The 5953-nt window shown below is 42.6% G+C and overlaps 1 long non-coding RNA gene across 1 annotated transcript; it reads left to right on the forward strand.

The window, feature by feature from the left end:
- Window positions 1-155: 155 nt before the first annotated feature.
- On the forward strand, window positions 156-2146 carry LOC129009820 (uncharacterized). Its single transcript, XR_008492854.1, has 3 exons — window positions 156-485; window positions 1443-1517; window positions 1967-2146. It is a non-coding gene; the product is annotated as an uncharacterized LOC129009820 (long non-coding RNA).
- The last annotated feature ends 3807 nt before the right edge of the window (window positions 2147-5953 follow it).

The following is a 5953-nucleotide window of genomic DNA, read 5'->3' on the forward strand; positions in this document are numbered from 1 at the left end:
GATTCTATGTGTCCAGCTTGTCTTATGCACACCCCTTTTCTACTGTTCGAGTTCTAGAATGCCAACTGTTTGCTTCATTATTGTTTCAAGGATCTATCACTACATCATAAACTACTCCAAATCAGGAGCTTAAAGCAATCATTTATTTGCTCACCACTTTTGTATCAGCAATGCAGACAAGCTAGGATGAGGGGGGCTTTCTCTGCTCCACGATGTTTGGATCCTTGGCTGGGATGTCACAAATAGTGGTGGCTCAACTGGGATCACACACCTCAGGCCTCTGTGGTCACTGGCGGCCTGGTTACTTGGGTCATCCCTGTCCACACGGCTTGTGTGAGCTTCCTCATGGCATGGCAGCCACAGAGTGGCTGGAGTTCTTACATAGTGCCTGGCTTTCCCCAGAGAGAAAGCAAAAGCTGTTGGACCTCTTATAGACTGTGACTGGAATCATCATAGTGACCCGTTACCACCTTCTCTTGTTCAAGGTAAGTTATAGTGCTAGCCCAGATAAGTTATAGTGCTAGCCCAGATATAAGGGGAGGAGAAATGGACTCCCTTTCTTAACAGTTTGAGTGTAATGTGCGTGGAAAGAGGAATAATATTTATGATAGTCATCTCTGGAAACTATCATGACAATTAGATCTCCTATTAAAAAATTAACATAAGCATTTGATAAAAAATTCAAATCATGTAGATATATCTACTGCATCCAATGCTAAGAGATCTTTATGATTTATGCACTGTGCATTTTCACTGCATAGAGAGAGAGAAGATGTGGGATTTTTTTTTGCCCAAATAGAAACATACAATATATGCTCTTCTGCACTTTACTTTTACATGGGGGCAGGATGTAGGTCTGATTAACTTTTGCATTTCTGCCATAGTGCCCAGTCTGTTTGTGGAAATGTGTTTTTTATTAATGTTTTCAAAAGGTATTAAAATAGGAGACACAAACTCCAATGCCCATAGCGGCCTGACAAGTGACATAAATGAGTGTCAGAAACCAGGCTAAGGCAATTGGGAGTGATGGGGACTGTGGCGTCCTGAAGATCTAATGCCGCCTCTGAGGCAAGCAGCTGCTACTCTGCTCCTGGCTTTTGCTGCTATGCAGAAACACAGGCCCAGCATTGCCACATCTTTTAAACTTTTAAGAGTAGCCTGAAACCCAGGACCCTGCACATAAAACCCCCTGAACTTTGACTACTGAGAACCAACGTGATTTTAAAAGCAATGATGTGTAGGCCAAGAAAATATACCTATAGGCTGTATTCAGCCTTGAGTCCCCCAATTTACACCTTCTGCAATGTTCTCATTGAGGAACCCCAGTGGGTACCATGACTCTCTCCTTCTAAGTTCTCTTTCCTAGGTTTCATCTTCCCACATATGGGCAATGTTAGAGGCACTTCTGCCTCATTTTATAAAATTTGGCCATTTTCTACCAGGCCTTAAAGAGAAGAAGAGATGGAGTTAAGTGAGAAAAATATCGCTATGTGGAGAGTAAAGTGAATATTCCAAAAGTAAGTATCCTCTGGGATGGAAGAAAGAACGAAGTGGACAATTATCCAAGTGACTCTTCTGTCTAAACTGGCCTTGGGTAAGAAAATATGCCCTTAGGCTGCTCTGTATTTTTCCACTCTGGGTGGCCTAGCAGCCTACCTGGCCCAGGGGATGACTTTCAGGGACCACACTTTAGCTGGGCAAAGCATAGCTTTTCTGGGTTGTTACGTACAATTTCAGACTAACCTTCAAAGTCTACCCAGGATGATTCATCTTGAAATAATTTCAGATGCCATTTATTACTGCTAGGAGCTTAGGAATATCTTCAGATCCATTGATGGGAACACTGACTCCTGAACACAGTCACTTGAGGTATCTTTAAACAGAAAATTTCAATGTTATCTCAGTTGGGACGCACTTTTTCAAAAGCATGATCAGTTGCCAAGAATAACGGGATTTCATATTGCAGAGTGAATTCAGAGGATCAAACTCCAGGAGCCTTCGGATGTCTGATTATTGGATCATGCTGTCTGGCTGCATAAGATGTATCCACGATATTTACTTGGTGCCCACAATATTCCAGGATTGTCCTAGTTGCTTATATGTATTTGTTCTAATTTTATTGGTGTGTAAAGGAGCCCTTGCCATCTTTCTTTCTTTCTTTTTTTTTTTCTTTTTTTGAGACAGAGTCTCACTCTGTCGCCCAGGCTAGAGTGCAGTGGCGCAATCTCGGCTCACTGCAAGCTCCGTCTCCCAGGTTCACGCCATTCTCCTGCCTCAGCCTCCTGAGTAGCTGGGACTACAGGCGCCCACCACCACGCCCGGCTAATTTTTTATATTTTTAGTAGAGACAGGGTTTCCCCGTGTTAGCCAGGATGGTCTCGACCTCCTGACCTCGTGATCCGCCCGCCTTGGCCCTTGCCATCTTTCTACTTGAAAATGAGATTGAAAGTTGTTTCAGCTCAGATCTGAACTAAACACTTTTTATGAACCAAAAGTTCCCACCCACAGGGCTTAAGAGTTGCATTAGTGCCAAATAATTGACTTAATTATTTTTAGCCTAATGAAAAATGTCTCATTTTCTACTTGATTCATTGATTCTGTATCCTTTTAAAATTTTTTTTTGGTATGACATAACTATCTGAACTATGTCTAGCTCTGTTTATATTCTGACTTGGAGGAATTCAGGGAGCCAAATCATAGCTAAAGGTGTGAATCTTCACTCATCAAAATGGGTGGAATTTTCTGTAAAGATGCAAACTGGCTTGACTGTGTCCAATTATTGCTCCTGAATCCTAATTGCAGTGAATGGAGGGCGGGGCAGTGTACTAAGTGAGAGGGTGGGTCTTGAAAACTAGACATCTCTGGGTGCTAGCCCTGTGTTGAACCTCTTTCTTGTGCAGATTTGGACAAATATTTATTTCTGCACTTTAGTTTCCTTATCTGTAAAATGAATATGATAATAATTATGTTTACTTACAATATAAACCTCTTCAATGAGTAGAAGCAGTGAGAGACATAGTATAAGTACTCAATACATACTAAAAGTCTCAGAAGTCAACTTAGAACATTAGTATAATGTATTTTTTATAGTTTGATTTTAAATTCACAAATAGTAATTGTATATATTTATGGAATAAAATGTGATGTTTTGATGCCTGTATACATGGCAGAATGATCCAATTAGGCAACTTAGTATATCATCATCTCAAATATGTATCATTTCTTTGTTATATGAACATTAGGTGTTTTTGAACTAAGTGAAACAGAGACTGTTTGGAAAGCCATAGAAAGTAGCCACCCTCTTTTTATCCTCACACCAAAGAAAAGCTGGCCACTTGCTAACCAGCCCACTTATTTCACCTTAAAGTAAATTGAATCTGGAACCCTGGATCATTCTATGAAATTTTCAAAAAAGCTAGTCAGAGGCCGGGCACCGTGGGTCACACCTGTAATCCCAGCACTTTGGGAGGTTGAGGCAGGCGGATCACCTGAGGTCAGGAGTTCGAGACCAGCCTGGCCAAAATGGTGAAACCCTGTCTCTACTAAAAATACAAAAATGAGCCGGGCGTGGTGGTGGGTGCCTGTAATCCCAGCTACTCAGGAGGCTGAGGCAGGAGAATAGCTTGGACCCGGGAGGCAGAGGTTGCAGTGAGCTGAGATCCCGCCATTGCACTCCAGCCTGGGTGACCAGAGTGAAACTCCATCTCAAAATAATAATAATAATAATGATTAAAATCTAGTGAGAAACCAAATAAACTCAAGGAAGTCCTGGCTTTGCGATTTTGTTTTGTTATTCCTAAGCACTGCCTCACCTGCTCTAGCGTGGGAGCTGAGTCGTCAAGGGGAAAGACAATGAAATTGCTCTAAGTTATCATCTCTCCAGGCATTGTTCTGTAATAACCGTCACTGCTAACAGAAGAGGCCTCCCTCCTGCAGTGGGAATACCAGGGGTGGGCACTGTCAAGAGACCCAACTTTGACTTCAAATGCCACCCAGAGGGACAACTGCTCACTTTCAGAGCAGGAGCAGGAGGCCAGCGGAGAGCGTGAGTCTAACATCTGCACAGCGAGAAGTGCAGGAGAAGCAAAAATGAGATCCAGGCTGGAGCGGCTGTGCCAGAGTAACTGTTCCAGCGGGTGTGGGGGAGGGTCCTCCAAAAAGGCTTTTACCTGGACTGAATGGGAAATAATAGAAAATAGGAGCAAGAGGCTGTCACTTTATAATAGGTTATGTTATGACCTCCTACAACAATATGTTAGAAATTATGATTTCTAATATGTCTATGATACAGATAGACATATAGTTAGATAACTAAATAAAGAGACAGATTTTGAGCTAGGTATACTTATGGATATAGACATCGATATCATAGATAAACATGTTCTTTAATTTTATATTGTCAATGTTTGTGTTGCTGGAAAAAGGGGTCCCTATGATCCAGACCTCAGGAGAGGGTTCCTGGACATCGCACAGAAAGGGATTCAAGGCCAGTCATAGAGTGCAGTGAGAAGAGATCGTTTATTGAAAATTCTTCAGATTCAGAGTAGGGTGTCCTCAGAAAGCAAGAGGAAGAATGCCCTGCCTTTGTTTTAAACTCTTCTTACACAGGGGTCTTATCTACATAAAAGTTAAGCTATCTCTGTGTGTGGGTGGGCTGACAGTGTGACAAGATGTAGTATTTTGGCCATTTAAAGAAAGTTATCCTTGGCATTTTAGTTTGTGAGTACATGAAAACATGATTATACATTTCTTAAAAGCGTATATTGTTACGTGATATTGGGACATGTGGACTTTCTGCTGTTGTAGGAGTTTGTCCTTGCAGGCATTGCCAAGCTGTTTCCTCAGCAGTAAACATCTTATGACCACGGGTCATGACTGGCAAGGAATGTGTGTTGCGAGTTTAAAGATGGAGTTAATTTTAAAATGGTGACACCCTGGCTCTCTAGGCTCCTGCTTTTCTAATATTTCTAGGTATAAACCTAATCTTCCTTGCTAGATCACAACCTCCAATGATCTATTTTTCATCTTCAGTTGTCCCAAGCACTAGCTTATTCTGCGAGTGTCTCGTTGTCATGGAAAACTGATAAAGCACAGCATGAGAGGCTCAATGGATAAGAATTATAAAGAATCACTAAGTTTGCATAGGTGTTTTGATTGTGACCTACCGAGGAAGGAAGTGGAGAGGGTGTGTGGGAGGGAGGACAGCAGATGTGTAGACACGGCTTCATTTGCCTCCCACCGGGAATTTTGCCTGAGACTTACGGATAGAATGGCCATTGGCAGAGGCTGAAAGAGTTGATTTGATTCTCTGAGGCCTGATGCATTTGCTGAATTGTTTTGGGGTCTCTGTGGCATTAGGATAGGGGCTTTTCTTCTTTTCTTTGTTTGTTTGTTTTGTTTTGTTTTGTTTGGTCAAATGTCCTGTGTTTTACGTTTCAACAAAGACTTTGGGAAACCAGGACTACTTGAAACCCTGATGGACTGCAGTGTTCAGAGAAGGAGGGAACAAAACCCTCTGGAAACCTCTGGAATTAGTGGCTGGGAAATAGCCCTCAGGTTGCCCTATGGACAGCAGATGTCCCGGACAGAGCCAGAGCCTAAGAACATGGGAGGTTTTCTCGTTGTCGTTTTTGTTTCTGTTTTAAGACAGAGTCTCGCTCTGTCACCCAGGCTGGAGTGCAATGGCATGATCTCAGCTTACTGCAACCTCTACCTCCTAGGTTTCGGCGATTCTCATGCCTCAGCCTCCCAAGTAGCTGAGATTACAGGCATCCGCCATCACGCCTGGTTAATTTTTATTTTTTATAAAAATGGGGTTTCACCATGTTGGCTAGGCTGGTCTCAAACCCCTGACCTCAAGTGATCCACCTGCCTTGGCCTCCCAAAGTGCTGGGATTACAGAGCCGCTGTGCCTGGCCAACATGGGAGGTTTTTAAATGTCTGTGTTTCCGGA

Source organism: Pongo pygmaeus, chromosome 10, assembly GCF_028885625.2.
Source record: "Pongo pygmaeus isolate AG05252 chromosome 10, NHGRI_mPonPyg2-v2.0_pri, whole genome shotgun sequence".
Classification (NCBI taxonomy): Eukaryota; Metazoa; Chordata; class Mammalia; order Primates; family Hominidae; genus Pongo; species Pongo pygmaeus.